The following is a 16,236-nucleotide window of genomic DNA, read 5'->3' on the forward strand; positions in this document are numbered from 1 at the left end:
CCGGGTTGGGTATGAAATAGCGACGGCTTAAAGCTTTAAACAGTCGGTTCAAATCCGACCCTGGAAACCCGACACATCATAATCCCGATGCCAGCTGGCAAGTATATTTATCCCTCCCCTCTCCACCCCCTAACCCTCCCTTGGGGGTGCCTAACCCCAAGACTCAGGGGGTGGTGCCTAACCCTAAGTCCCCCCGTGTTGCCTAGCCCTAACCCCCCGCCCTCTAAACCTAACCCCCCCTTCCCCTAGCCTAAACCTAACCCACCCGGGGGTGCCTAACCCCAAGTCTCCCCCCGGGGGTGCCTAAACCTAACCCTCCCCCCGCAGCTAACACTTCCTGAGGCCCGGCTAACCTGCGTGGTGTTGGGATTTCGGCGTGGGGTAATGATAGGCTCCACTGGATAATGCGTGGGCTCCTGCAGTGATTAGCTACAAATGTAAGGAGCCAGCATAAGCAGTAGAAAATCTGCAGCAGGGCCGTAACAAGGGCAGTGCCGCATCGACTCAAGGCTTTTTAAAATCCCATCCAACCCCTGGATTCCTACAGAGGAGCTGGGAGCAGGCAGATGCAGACATAGATTTACAGGAGACCAAGAGGAAATGAAGAGGAAAGCAGTCCTAAGGTAAGTACTGTAAGCTACAATGGTTAAAGAGAACAAAATGGCGTTTACTATTAAACACAGAGTTTAGTATTTAAAGAACTACTGGGAGTGTGTGCTTTTAGTACTACAAGGTTCTTTTACATTTATGGATTGAAAATTTAGTGTCATGTATGCAGGGGTGTAACGAGGGGGTTTGGCGCACAGGGCAAGTTGAAAAAATGGCACCACACCATTTGTGTGACCTGGGCCTATTGCCCAGGGTAATTTATAGCCTCAAGAGCATGGACCTAATCCCCACCTATCAGTGCCACAGGCCTAAGGCCTATTACCCCCACGGGTCTAGTGCCTGACAACCTGGTGGTCTAGGGAGGAGTTAATGAAGGGAAGGCCTCATAGAAGGCCTACCTGTCTGGTGGGAGAGGCTGCAGTGGGGAGCTTCGTTAGCTCTTTTATTTTCCCACCACTGCAGTGGCGCTGCTGGAGCTCTTCTCTCTCGAACCCGGGATCTTCTGGCCTCTTACGAGGCCCCCGGAGGTCTTTGCGCGACATCTTCGCCCGCTGAAAACTGACTCTTCCGCCCAGCAGCATCTGATCTCAGACGACGTGGGCAAAGCTAGCCATGAAGCGGCGAGCCGCAATTGGCTTGCTGCAGCTGCTTTCTATTTCTATTCAAATTGCCACTACTCTTCAATGGCCACCAGCCCGCAAGCTGGGTGCAGCGCCAAATGTCACCTGTCTCTGGTCTTGACTGATGTGTCCCACTGGGGACACATCTCACCGAACTACAGTACTTCTGGTGCTGTGATCAAACATTTGATCCCAGTGTTGGACATTGTCCTGACTGGTGGCGCCCCTCTCTGCTGGGACTGTCAGATGGCTCCCAAAGCAAGGTGCCCCACATGCACCCCCTCGTCAACAATAGCTTGGAGCTAGGTAAGGGTTTGCCTTTCAAAATATTTGCTATAAAATTAGAATTATTCATTACTCAGTTACACATGTTGAACCACTAATTCACATCAGAATAAAGAGCTTGAAGGTGCCCACAAACATAGCGATTTTTTTCCCAATTTGGCCGATTCCGACACATTGGAACGACAGATCGAGTAAAACAATGCCCAAATCGTGAGTCCCCACTCACGATCACGATGCGATGCGCGCCCCCGCAGGTCGCACATAGCATCTTCAGATCTGCCGTGCATTACGGCAGATCTGACAATCTAGACACAAATGCACTGTTAAAAACTCTGGCTGCAGGAGATCGAATGAAGATTGGATAGCATATCGTGTGCATATCGTGTTCAGAGCTGCCGGGGAGAGTTTCAAGGGAAATTGGACACATCGTCGGATCGTGAGTACATCGGTATGTGTGTGGGCACCGAAAACAAGGCTGCTCAACAATTGCAAAGAGGTAAAATAATTAAAAAGAAGTGCTATCTACTCATTCAATACATTGTGACTCTGGGTACACATTCTGCCTTCAGACACAAAGGCAAGCCCAGAATAATGCATTATACTGAAAAACTGACTGTCATTCACAGGTCACAGTGCTAGCCTTAGTATTAAATTCAACTAGCAGATCTATATTTCATGAGTTCCCTACAGGAGTTTAAAAAAAACATAATAAACTTCTACTAGGTCGTGGCAGTAATTTATAAACCACCTGCTGGGCAAGAAACCTATCCTCCCACTCTCTGCTCAGATTTGTGAGGGATGGTGAGTTGTAGAGACTGGACTGAAATTCTGCCCTCTCCCTACTAAATATTAAAAGAGAGGTGCCTACAGATGGGGGTTCAGTAAAAACAGGGATGAGAATACATGAAGAGACCCTTGGCATTTAAGGGGTTAACAGGTAAACTCTAAAAGTAACACATTAGTAAAAAATAATAATATCAAGCACAAATTTTTCATGTTACTTTGTTTGTTACAAGTTTGGCAATAACTGAACAAAAAAACCCCCAAACAATCAAAAGAGAACTAAACGAGATGGACATCACATGGCTTTATATATTCCTGACACTGAATACATAGCCTGGTCTGTATATCAAATCACTTCTATGGTTGTTTACCCTGGAAACAATGTTAACTGACCATATTAGAAATATTTACTGAAAACTGAGACAATATTTATAAAATGCTAATTTTTGTATCAGCGTGTTACAGAAATCCATTTCTCAGGGTCTGATCACCTGATTTCCAGGTCTATTCACAAAGCCCCAAGTGAAATAAGTTGCAGCAACCTGTGAATTTGTAAAACGTACAGCCATGGCCAAAAGTTTTGAGAATGACACAAGTATTGGTTTTCCCAGAGTCTGCTGCTTCAGTTTTTATGATGGCAATTTGCATATACTCTAGAATGTGATGAAGAGTGATCAGATGAATTGCAATTAATTGCAAAGTCCCTCTTGCCATGATTTAGGACCTCATTCAGACCCGCTCGCTAGATGCATTCGCTCACTCAGGGGAAGAACTAAGGGAGACAATGGAGGTGCCTGCCGCCGGGCTCCAGCACTGAAGGGGGCACCTTCTCCATTGTTCACACCATATTCACCCCACTTAGGGCTGTAACCATGTACCCGGAGTGTACCCTCAGGGCCGCCCAATACATGGCACCCCTTCCCGGCACCTGAGAAGCCACCATACACTAGTGGAGTGCTCCATGTCAGACCATCAGCTGCCGCCTTCGTCTATCTTTAGCCTGTCCGCGAATTGCTACATTACAGTATCAGCGGCTGTGACAGGGGGCACCAAATTATAACTTGCCTCCGGGCGTCTGGGATGAACCTAGGCCACTGCGCTCACTCGATGCGTATGCAAATTTGGGATGGCAGGTGATCGCATGGCAAGGCATTAACACGCCCAATATGTCTTGGCGTGCTATCGCTTTGTGTATGCAGACGCCCACCAGCCTGTCTTAAGACGCCCACTTGCGCACGTCATTTCCAGGAAGTGTATGAAACCATCGGATACCATCAGATGCGATCGCAGCGCTTGTGGTTGACTATACTCTACCGCAAGCACGTCAGTGTTAAATACAACCAAGTGACGTGTACTACAACGCTGTGTCTTAATTATGCACGCCTCTGAAACGCCGTTAAGATGCTCTGGCACGCCTGCGTTCTTATCTCCACTCCCCCGTTTCTAGTAGCCATCCCCAGTCACCACCCACAAATGGCTTCTCCTGTTACTCATTCAGCTGGGCTGTCTATGCATAGCGAGGGTACGCTTCCCGATCGTTCGCACTGGTTCATGCACTGCGATGCGTACGCATGCGCAGATTGCAAACATCGGCTGTCTGCTAGCAAGCGGGACTGAATCAGGTCCTAAATCCCCAAAAACAACATTTCCACTGCATTTCAGCCCTACCACAAATGGACCAGTTGTCATCATATCAGTCATTCTCTTGTTAACACAGGTGAGAGGTGACAAGGACAAGGCTGGAGATCACTCTGTCATGTTGATTGAGTTAGAATAACAAACTGGAAGCTTTAAAAGGAGGGTGGAGCTTGAAATCATTGTTCTTCCTCGGTTAACCATGGTTACCTGCAAGGAAACACGTGTAGTCTTCATTGCTTTGCACACAAGGGCTTCACAGGCAAGGATATTGCTGCTAGTAAGATTGCACCTGAATCAACCATTTATCGGATCATCAAGAACTTCAAGGAGAGAGGTTCAATAGTTGTGCAGAATGCTTCTGGGCGCCCAAGAATGTCCAGCAAGCACCAGGACCATCTCCTAAAGTTGATTCAGCTGCAGGATTGGGGCACCACCAGTGCAGAGCTTGCTCAGGAATGGCAGCAGGCAGGTGTGAGTGCATCTCCACGCACAGTGAGGCGAAGACTTTTAGAGGATGGCCTGGTGTCAAGAAGCTCAGCATAGAAGCCACTTCTCTCCATGAAAAACATAAGGGACAGAGTGATATTCTGCAAAAGGTACAGGGATTGGACTGCTGAGGACTGGGGTAAAGTTATTTCCTCTAAAGAATCCCCTTTCAGATTGTTTGGGGAATCAGGAAAAACGCTCGTCCAGAGAAGGGAAGGTGAGCGCTACCATCAGTCCTGTGTCATGCCAACAGTAAAGCATCCTGAGACCATTCAAGTGTGGGGTTGCTTCTCAGCCAAGGGAGTAGGCTCACTCACAATTTTGCCTAAGAACACAGCCATGAATAAAGAATGGTAACAACACATCCTCCAAGAGCAACTTCTCCCAACCAGCCAAGAACAGTTTGTTAATGAACAATGCCTTTTCCAGCATGATGGAGCACCTTGCCATAAGGCAAAAGTGATAACTAAGTGGCTCGGGGAACAAAACATCGAAAATTTTGGGCCCAATGCCAGGATACTCCAGAGAACCTTAATCCCATTGAGAACTTGTGGTCAATCCTCAAGAGACGGGTGGACAAACAAAAACCCACAAATTCTGACAAACTCCAAGCATAGATTAGGCAAGAATGGGCGGCCATCAGTCAGTATGTGGCCCAGAAGTTGAATGACAGCATGCCAGGGCGAATTGCAGAGGTCTTGAAAAAGAAGGTTCAACACTGCAAATATTGGCTCTTTGCATAAACTTAATGTAATTGTCAATAAAAGCCTTTGACACTTATGAAATGCCTGTAATTTTACTTCAGTATACCATAGTAACATCTGACAAAAAGGTATAAAAACACTGAAGCAGCAAACTTTGAAAACCAATACTTGTGTCATTCTCAAAACATTTGACCATGGCTGTAGCAGTCAGTAATGTAAATACCTGTACTCCAGCTAGGAGATATGGCAATAAGCATTGGTAGTAGGTCCTTAGAACTGGATTTAATAGAAAAAGTTAGGGGGGCTCAACTAAAGTTTAAAAGTTTATAAGCAAGAACATTGGGTCTAGTTCACTACGGATCGCTATTGTGATCACAGCTGCGATTGTGCATGTAGACCACCTGCGAAAATCTGCTAAATGAATGCTAAGGAATTGCCATCACAGCCAGCATAGAGACACCCACTACCGCATCTCACATCCGTAATACCTTGCAGTCCAACTTATACATCGGGCACATCGAGTAACATCGGCCCTTCACGCACAATTACAAACAGGTCTGACCTTACTCAGAAATTGCTAACCTCATCGCACGCAGTGAGTACTCAAGCTGTGTAGGCAGTCTCAGTGGCTAATTTATGTACGCCCATGCAACGGCGTTCAAACGGACAGGCACGCCTGCGTTTCTCCAACCACACCCCCATCACCACCCCCAAACGCTGACTACTTGTCAATTTTTGAGCGTTTGAGCGCGCAGCCAACTATCTTTGTCTAGTTGCTTTGAAGAAATAGCACATTCTTCTTTCTCTTTGGCAGCTGCACTCAATTACTGGATTAACCCTATTAGCGCTAGGTGTCAACATAAATCTCTATTATTACTTGTCAATCACTCTGCGATGGCTTACCATGCTCTGCGTGATTGCAATGCGATCGCAGTGTAGCCATCACGCACGCGCACTGCTATGCATGAGCAGTATGCAACAAACGTCTGACTGCATGCAACAAACGTCTGACTGCATAAGCTGTTGCATTTGTGATCTGTAATGAATCATGTCCATTGTCCCTAACAAAATATATTAAAAATTGCATATATCACCTGACATGCCCCTTAGACTTTCCTATATGCCATGAGACCCGCCCCTTTAATGCCCCTCAGTCTTCCACATATGCCATTAAGGGGCCTATCCATTAGACGACTTTCTGAACGATGCAACCAAAACCAGGAAGTTTTGGTCGGAACGTTCAGAAAGTCGTCTATTGGATAACCGGCAAGGACCAGCGATGCGCGTGCACGTTGGGTCCTTGCCGACGCTGACCATCTGTGGAACATCAAACAGAAAATGGCAGCTGCTCAAATAAATCTGGCAGTACTCTTCAGGTGCATGAAAGGGAGGGGGTCATACCTAGTAGATTCAGAGGCGCTCGCTATTTGCGAGCGCTCGCTCTGAATCAGAGCGGGCCGTTTTTTTTTTCCACCGGCCTCCAGGCCGCTCGCTACCTTTGGGGTGAGCGTTTGGACGTAGGGCCCCCGGGGCTGCTCTCGCTGGGGGCCTCTTGAGGGCATCACCACTTAATACACATAGTCACTTTTCATATCATCTTTTGTGTTTGTTTTTTTTATTCATGTAATTTTTTCACATATAATTTTAACCTTTTTCAACACTTATTAATTAGTCTTACACATCTATACTTTACACTTCACTGTCACCCTTCTTTTTTTCGTGTGATGCCGTGGGGGGTCCTGGGGTGGACTTTTTTGGGTGCCCTGCGCCCCGGACGTGAACCCCTTAGTGTTAGGGACTGCTAGTAAGAGAAGCCGTGACATGGCCTAGCAGCTTCCCATGGATTTGCAAATGCATGCAACTAATATCTCTGAATTGCACCTGCAACAATATATGAAGACTATATGGTGATAGAAATTCAGTGTGCTGAGGAACAACAGGGGGTTAAACCCCCCCCCCCCTTTTTTTTTTCTATCTGTGGAACATGCCCGTCAACCTGAGAACGCTAGTCATGTTCGGCATCTTCTCATATAGGAGGTCGGTCTTCTGCACTGAATGACATTCAGTGAACGCTGTTCAGTGCGGGCACCGCACCCGGCGACCTGAAGGACTGAACACTAGACGTTCAGTTTCTCAGGTCGCCTAATGGATAGGTCCAATTAGACTATCAGACATGCTCCTTCAATGTACCTCAGACTTCTCCACATACATTTAGACGACCTCACATTCAGCATCAATGTTCCATCAAAGCATCACACATGCCCCTTTAATGCCATCAGATCTATCCACATGCCCATCTCTGGCAATTCATTTATAGTATGCCACACAAAAGGGCCCCCAATGCATAGTATGCCATACAGTAGTGCCCCATATTATGCCACAGCATAGTGCCTCCAGTAACTTTTTTTGTCATGGTGTAGTGCCTCCAATTAGTATGCCCTCGATTTACACTCCAATTGAGAGTATGCAACACAGCAGGGCCTCCAATTAATAATACGATTATAGGAAGATCTTAAAATTAAGCAAAATTGAAAATCAGTCAATCACCAGCTGCTATCTGTGATGATACCCTCTTAGATATACAGCATGATCGGTAAGAGACAGTTAGGTAATGGGATTTCCTTTGTATCGGGAGCAGGTTCACTGAAGCTGAGCTCTGCAAGCTCACAGTGGAAGATTTGAAATCGGCATGGATTGGCCAGTGAAGAGGGTGCAAACCTCCTCCTTCAATCTGGAAACAGCATACCTCCCAACATGACGCTCTCCAGGAGGGACACAATGCTCTGGTCCTGGACTTCCCTGGTAAATTATGATTGGTGGAGGCATCAGAGGTGAGGCTGCAGCACAGTCCAAGATTCAAATAGGGGAGTCACACCAACTGCCAGTGAGTCCCAGCCAGTGATGTTTGGCAGTGTGTGAAATGACAGTTGGTGTGACTCCCCTATTTGAATTTTGAACTGCGGTGCAGCCCACCCCTCACCAGGGAAGTCCAGGACCAGAGCATTGTGTCTCTCCTGGAGAGGGTCATGTTGGGAGGTATGAAACAGGGTGAGTTTTCCTCATTAAGAGGATGTATCAAACCTTCGAGAGAGAGAGAGATAAAGTGGAGAAGTTGCCCATAGCAACCAATTATGTCTGGACCAATTCGAAGAGAAGTTGGCCCCGGAGTGGAGGCAGGGACATATCTAGAGAAGAGGGGGCCCGTGTGCAGTCTCCAACACGGGCCCCCTCCTCTCCGCCCGGCAGCGCACTGAGCTGTGCCCGGCCAGCGCCGGAGTTATAGACTCTATAGTGTATGCACAGATCACCGGGAAAATGGCCGCGGCCATTTTCCAGTCGTTTTACAGCGCCGGACGCCAGCGCCGACGTGGGACTCCGGAGAGGTAAGTAATATTATGGGTGCAGGGTGTGCAGTGCAGGGCCCCCCTGGACCCAGGGGCCCGTGTTCCCCGCACCCATTATAGATACGCCCCTGAGTGGAGGAGATTCATGTTCATCTTACTTCTTACCAGCGAGTCCCTTCCACTCGCATCCTGCCCGCTTATTCTAACCACTACTCATACCCTGCCCCCCTGCTCTACACTACTACTCCCATTCTGTCCCTGCTTTCCACTATTACTCACATCCTACCGCAAACTACTACTCCCCACTACTACTTCCATCCAGCCCCTGATCTGCACTACTATTACTGCTATCCTACCCCCTGGTCTGCACTACTACTACTCCCATCCAACCATCTGCTTACCACTACTACTACTCCCATCCAACCCCGTTTCCCACTTACTTTAATCCTGTTCCCTGATCCACACTACTCCTCCCATCCTGAACCCAGCAGCGGTAGAGTGTATGGTGCTTGTGCTCCAGGAGCTGGCTCCGGTGGGGGCAATTGACTAACCAGAGTACCCCCTGGCCTCGCAATACAGTACCCACCCTAACTACCATCCCTGCTCACATACCCGTATGTCTAATATTTTTTTGTTTTCCTGTGGGGGTCAATGTGTTTTTTTCCTGTGGGGACCAATGTGTTTTATTGCTTTCTGTTGGGGCTAATGTGTTTTATTGATTTCTTTAGGGGTCAATGTGTGCGTTTTTCCTGTGTGGGCCAATGTGTTTTCCTTACATTTTGTTTTTAATCTGCGCATGTGTCTGCATACACCGCTTATGTGTCCCGATGGTGTTCATACAGAGTTGCAGTATGGATTCAGAAGCATGCACCAAAAAGTGTATTAGAAATGTATTGGGTGTTCCTAGGCGGTTACAGGGGGTTGGCTATAGAGGTGGTCAATTGCTCACATTGGAGGCCATACACAGATCGATGATCTGCACCTAGCATAGGGCTGGCAAAAGTTCCAATGGTGCGGACAATGGGTGTCTAAAGACATACAAAGCATGATTGCAGGGTCTGTAGACACTGAAAGTGGGCGTCTCAGTCCTTGCATATTCGAAAGTATGTATGTACACCAGGGAAGAGCACTGTAGCGTCATTAGCATAAAGTCGCAGACGCAACTGCAGCAAAAGACGCAAGGAAGGCTGTAACTGTGTCCAACACAGAATCAGGCCCTATAATTGGGGATCCCGCCCCCCTTGACAGACCCTGCCCCTATTAGGGCTGCCATTATAAATTTCCCGGGCTGGATTTCCATCCCAATCCGCCCCTGCTCTTGTCATTTTATTGACTGTGCTTGATAAATGACAGTCAGAAGCTGATTTCTCTCTTTCAAAGGTTTGATACATCTCTCTCTCAGTAAGGCGATCACTACATGCAATAGTCATGTAGCGTAGAGGTCTCCCTCTCAACCCTGACTCTAACAGCCCTAGGGTCTTATGTAATGGGATCAAACCACTGTGGGAAAAACTACGTGCCATAACTAAAATTTTAGTTGCCATGGCCATGTCGTGTCCTTGTCTCTAGACAAGGGGGTAGTTAGTAATAAGACATAAGGTGTTTACAACTCTATTCAGACCCAAACAAATACTGAAGTATCTCTACATAATTCAGAAGTTCTAATAAAATAAGAATATTACTTACAAATTTGTGACAAATTATGATTATTTTATACACCTTCAGTAAACAGTTACCAGCCATGGTATTTTGGCAAATCATACCTACAAACTGAAAGGTAATGGTATGGTGCAGTTTTCTCAGCCCTGGTCCTCAGACCCTTAAAAGGTCCCATTTTCCAGCCCACCCAGCAGGCGTACAGATGTATGACCAACTGCCACATTTTAAAGATCCACAGGTGACCTGGAAAACATGAACTGTTTGGGGTCCTGTGGACAGTGCTTGAGAATCACTGGTCTAGTAACTTAAATATGCTGAAAATCTGTCTTTATGTTGCTCCTGCCAAATAAGAATATTCACAGGGAACTCTTGGGAGCAATAGTGCCGCCCTATTCATAGACACATTATCTGAATACAATAATATGCTCAAATAATGAACAAAAACTATAATTTTCTTCTAATCCGTTATTAATTGGTCATATTCACCCAAGCCAGGAGGACATGCCATGAATCAACCTCTGCCTAGTATGGATTATTAATGTCTATTATTTCTCTTTGCACATACCTTCTTTTCTCCTGTATGTTGCTGAATACTTTATGCATTTGGAGATCTGCAGTTATTTGCCAGCTCCATGGGAGCGTAGTAAACTTGCTGGACTCCACGGGTTATATCAGGCAAGACTTTTATATCTGTCTATGGTCTCTTACAAGCTAAAAAGCAGCCGTGATTTCACACTGTATAGCTGGAACAGTATAATTACCGGGACCTATTCACAATTATTGGCCACCTGCTTAGGAGCTTTGAATGGTGCTGGGCATAGAGCTGAGCTGTGACTGCACAATAATCTAGACCTTAATTATATTGGTTGGCAAAGAGTTGAGAGAACTTTTCCACTCTGATTAAGAAACTTTCCAACAGCAGGAAACTACCATTGCCCACAATCTCTGCATGTTTTCTATTACACAGTGCCAATACATAGCAGTTAATCTGCTTGTGCATAAGGTCTGCAGCAAGAACCTATGTAAAGAAAATGCATTCTTCTGCAGGACCAGATGATCCCAAAACTATGCCGTTTGGTCCAGTCTGCAGCTGCCTGCTGTGCACTCCCCATTCATGCCCTTCATTAAATGAAGCTGGCAAGGTGACATGAATCTCAAACACTTAATATTGCCCACGGGTTGAATATGAGGACTTACCGACCCTGTACTCCAGCATCTGAGGCTAAACTGTGGATGTACAAGTTTCCCAGCAGCCTCTTATAATTCCAGTCCCTTACTCTGTGCAGTATAAAGCATGCTTGGTCCTAGCAATCAGTGCTAGGTGATTGTCTAGTCTGTGTTTAGTCTAGCTGCTGATCACTACATTCCGATTTGGCTTTGGATTCCCAGTAACTCTCTCTGGTTGTCAATACTACTTGCTTGCACTGTGTACAAGACTCTTGCTACAATACCAGTCCACTCTTCTGGCTGATCCTTTGCTACTGTATGCCCGCCCTGTGTCCCAGACCCTTGGAACTTTGTCAGACCACACTTTGTCAATTCAATGGCATTAGTGCTTATACGTGTACAAGACCCATGCTCGTTGTCTGTTATCAAATTATTCTGTTTTTCTTTTCTACCAACCTGTAGGCTATCATCAGTATCAATATTAAAGCATCCTTTTATCACCATGTAACAGTCATGACCTTTCAGAGAAGACAGGAAGAGAGGACGGGTGACGACAGTGTGAAGATATGCAAATAATTTACATTAGTACACATTTGTGTTTATATAGTACAACAAAGAGCACATATGGGTGTTTCCTAAGCATAACTTAAAACTGTCAGATGGGGTATTCAAGAAAGTTTAAACTTAAAGGGTCTGCTGACTAAAATTATCCTAAAATATTATAGTTTAGTTATACATATATACAGAGTTTTACACAATATAGATATGTCTAAGAAACCATTGTGGCATGGGGAAAAAATGCAGTCACTATACCCATGCAGAAACAGCATTCTAAAGTGGTTCCTTAAATATTAGTCACCTGTCAGTGGACCATTTGGTATGACATACTGTATAATGATTCATACCGCCGTAAGGGATTCTTCTGTATACTATACCCAAGTATGTCTACCCACTAATTATAATAAAAGCTCTGCCTGAGTGGATGCACCGATGCGAATTCTACTGCAAAATGAAAAAGAATCTGCAAAGCCAAAAGCAAAATAGATGAACAACATATTTCTGCACTTTACTGTTGCAACAATACAAAAACAATAACGATTGTTAAAGTAATTTGCAAATTTAAGAATTGTTCCCATGGGTTTTTTATGAATTCAGTTGTCATAAATGAGCATTACAGTTATGCAGAATAAAATGTCTATTCCAAATTCTCCTCTCCGCCTTGTGATTTGGTTGAAATTGCATCAATTCACTATTATTCTAATTAAATGTCCCTCTGTAGGGTGCAGTGAAAATCTTTGCACCTTATTAATAAACTTTGATAATAGCGAAGAATAATCTTCCCTCAGATAACTAATCAGAAATTTCTCCTGACTGTCAGCTGCAAAAATATTGTCAGTTTTAGCCAGTATAGCTCATTAAGGTACTGGATGTCCAGCCCGACAGCTTCTTCCCATACTCACACAGGTGTAAGTATTAATAAGCCTACTTGGATCACTTTTGGGGTTACGAGTAGAACAGAGTCCTGGCTCGGGTCTGCTGGAAGATTGGAACTCAAAACCGGATATCGAATTGCATGTAAATATACCTGTTGGTCCAAATTATATGAGTTTAGCTGTTTTTTATTTTTATTTTTTAAAGAAATCCAATAACAATACAGAAAAGAACCAGAACATTTGAGGCTGGTTTTGTCAAAACCAAAATGTGGGGGTCCACACACATCTCTACTTTATACACAAATGTTTATTTGTAAATACTAATTATTTGTAAATAATGTACAAGTATGGGAAAGCCCTATTTTTCTGTATCCATCACTTTCTAATGCTGATAATATTCTAGTCAGATACACAGAGCTCCAGTCATTTCAGGAAGGGAGATACACACTGGGCCTCAGGAGGTGGACACTAATGCCACCGCAACCTTTAATGCCAAAGCCGAATTCGTTCAGAGACGTCCCCCGGCTGCATCACTAATCTGCAGTTTGTGTAAAATGTTGCACCATTGAGCATTGCACTAGCTCAATGGAGGCACAGAATGCCTATCTAAACAATAGCACACGAATCCGCGCAACTGTCTAAAACCTGACCGCGACACGCCCACGTCTGGCCAACCACCCCTGCTACCACCCAGAAACACCCACTTAAATTACACCTCTCTGCACCCCCTGGCGGTGGAATGAAGTCGGGAAGCCGGCAGACCTAATCTTGACAGCCAGCTTCCCGACTGCTTAATCCTGGCGAGGGTTAAATGACCGGTGTCTACATCTAGACGCCTGTCATTTTACCGACGCCGGGAGACCGGCACCCAGCATCCCGATCGAAGTGATGCTGGGCGCCGCTGCGGACAGCCGCTTGGGTTAGGTTTAGGGCTCCCGGGGGAAACTTAGGGTTAGACACCCCCCCGGGAGGTTAGGGTTAGGCACCCCCCCAGGGGACTTAGGTTTAGGCGGCGGGGAAGGGGGGGGGTTAGGTTTAGGCACTAAGAGGGGGGATTAGGGTTAGGCACTGGGGGGGAAGGTTAGGGTTAGGCACCCTAAAGGAGGGTTAGGGTTAGGGGGGGGGGGATTAGTTTAGTTAGTACTTACCTGGGCACGATTGGGATTTTCATCCTGTTCGGGCAGCCGCTGTCAGTATATGAACCGCCGGCCAGGGGTCCAGCGATAAATCATACCGATTCCCTGGTGGTAACCATGCACAGTGCGACTTGGACACAGACTGACATTGTGTTCTTGTGTGTGACATTGACACTGTGTCCACCTCTGAATCAGGTCTATAGAGTGGATGTAGCTGCACAATATCAGCTTTCCATATACAGTACACTTTAGTGGATATTAGGTTCCTGTAGGTACACAAATATTTATTGGTCTGTGATAAAACAATGTATTGTCTGATCTCACAGCAGCGCACAGTAATTCACTATATATTGAAATTGTGAACATCTGTGAAGGAGTCAGTGTGGTCCCTGAAACATTACACTTTGTTTTATCTTCTAGAGTTGGGAAAGACAAATCATCATTAAAGAGAATGACAGTAACATGGTACTAATAGGTTAAATATGCTATAACCACATCACTGACATGCAAGTTAAGAGCACAGAAAATCAGTGTCTGAGTGGTTGCTCCTTGTATAAGCACTGTCAGACAATCAGACAGATCTGTGATATATTCCCCATCACACAATAGAATTCTGAGCATATGCTCAACTAAACTATTTCAGCAAGCCACAAATGGAAACATTGTTTATTTTGGTTTTCCACCATCAATCAACGATCCAGACGTCAGAAGTGCCCCGGCTAAAGAGTTATTTACAATATAAAGTATGTGGGAACTGCACACCCGCCGGAGATGAAGGACAGTGATCTAGTCCCTGGTTTTTAAAGCCCTATTCCGCAACGCCTTCATATATTGGGCCCTATTCAGAGCAGGGCCACAAACCATAGAGACCAGATTAGCTTGAGTCAATGCACAGATCATGGGGCTGATTCTGCATTGATCAAATCTGTGTAAATGGAGAGTCTTGTGCATACAGATGCAAATTTCTGCATTTTTGTATATGTCTGTCCTATTCTGAGTCGGTCGGAACTTTGTCGGATCTGTCTTTCCGAGAAATTGAGCTTTTTGGGATGGGAACTGGGTGGCGACAAAGCGAGAGCTCAGAACAACCCTGACTTGTGGGCGTGTATCTAAAGCTCCTTGCGATTCGTGCGTACGGGGAAGGGAAGCCTGCTTCTGATGGATCTCCTGTACCTAGCCTGCAGCTGGTACACGTGCCGATAGTAATGATGACAGTTGTGGCGGCCAGCGTAAAAATCAACAGGAGCGCGGCTTTCTGCGGATGCCTGCAAATACAGCTACTTTGCGTGCAACTGATTATCAGCCCCTATATCTCCTACTGCACCCTCAAATTTAGATTCTTGTCCTAAGACCAGATGAGTTTATAGAATAAGTAATATCTGCAATTAGTGAGCATTCCTGTGCTGTGCGCACCAGAAAGAGTGGGCAGATGAACGCTTGTTAAGGTAACGATCACAAATGCATTTACAATTCTTATGTCCTATTAAAAGATGCTGGGTGGGTTGTAGAAAGGATCACTATGGTAGGTGCAAGTGTAACCATATATTCTGCACAAATAATTACTCGCATGTTCCCTGCCGCAAGGCATCACGGGTAAGACTTGTTTTCAGCTCTGTGAGCTTGGGCTCGCTCCAAGTTGGACACAAAAGTGAAATAATTACGTTTTTAATATGTCAGGCTTGCCTTTGTCTGCCTGGACAAAAGCCCAGAAAAATAATAAATATGAAAAAGAAAAAGGCAATAAATTCTAGCGTTATTCACAGGCAGCCCAGTCAGCCGATACAGAGGCTACTTCAGACAACTTTACTGAGAGGGGAGAAGCGATCACTTCCACTGCCAGCACAAAGCACAACCCAGATACCACATCCAGGAAAACAACAAAATTACTTTTAAATGGTAGAAAATTGGCGGCGCCATCTCAGCTGACAAAGATCATGAGATCTCCGCTTGCTGCTACTATTGATAGTGCAGATCTTTTATCTGAGCTGATCTGGCAGCTCAAAATTGTGACTTTATTGTACAGCATTAAACAAAACAGGAGTTATTTGAAATGATACATGGGCTTACTAGCTCTGTTAGTTCCTCTGGGATGCGGTTATATAAAAATGTCTATATAGAGGCAGGCAGTGTTGGAACTACAGGTGTTGCAGATGCTAAGGGACCCAGAGGTGAGAAGGGCCTGGCAATGTTATATGTCCCCTCCCCCCTCCCCCCTATATCTCTGCCCATCAGCACCTTGTCCTATAGATGTCAGAGGGATTTCAGCTGTTTGTACTGGAGTAGGGAGCTAATACTTACATTTTTAATAGAACTGCTATGGAAAGTTAGCATAAGAATAAGCAAATATCATTTCAACAATGGTGTTGATGCGC

The 16,236-nt window shown here is 45.5% G+C and overlaps 1 protein-coding gene across 7 annotated transcripts in view; it reads right to left on the bottom strand.

Annotated features, from left to right (window-relative positions):
- Positions 1-16,236, bottom strand: part of SULF2 (sulfatase 2) — a 379,961-nt gene that overhangs the window by 113,024 nt on the left and 250,701 nt on the right. The window lies entirely within an intron of this gene.

This window comes from Taudactylus pleione, unplaced genomic scaffold, assembly GCF_031769625.1.
Source record: "Taudactylus pleione unplaced genomic scaffold, aTauple2 ptg000121l, whole genome shotgun sequence".
NCBI classification, from domain to species: domain Eukaryota; kingdom Metazoa; phylum Chordata; class Amphibia; order Anura; family Myobatrachidae; genus Taudactylus; species Taudactylus pleione.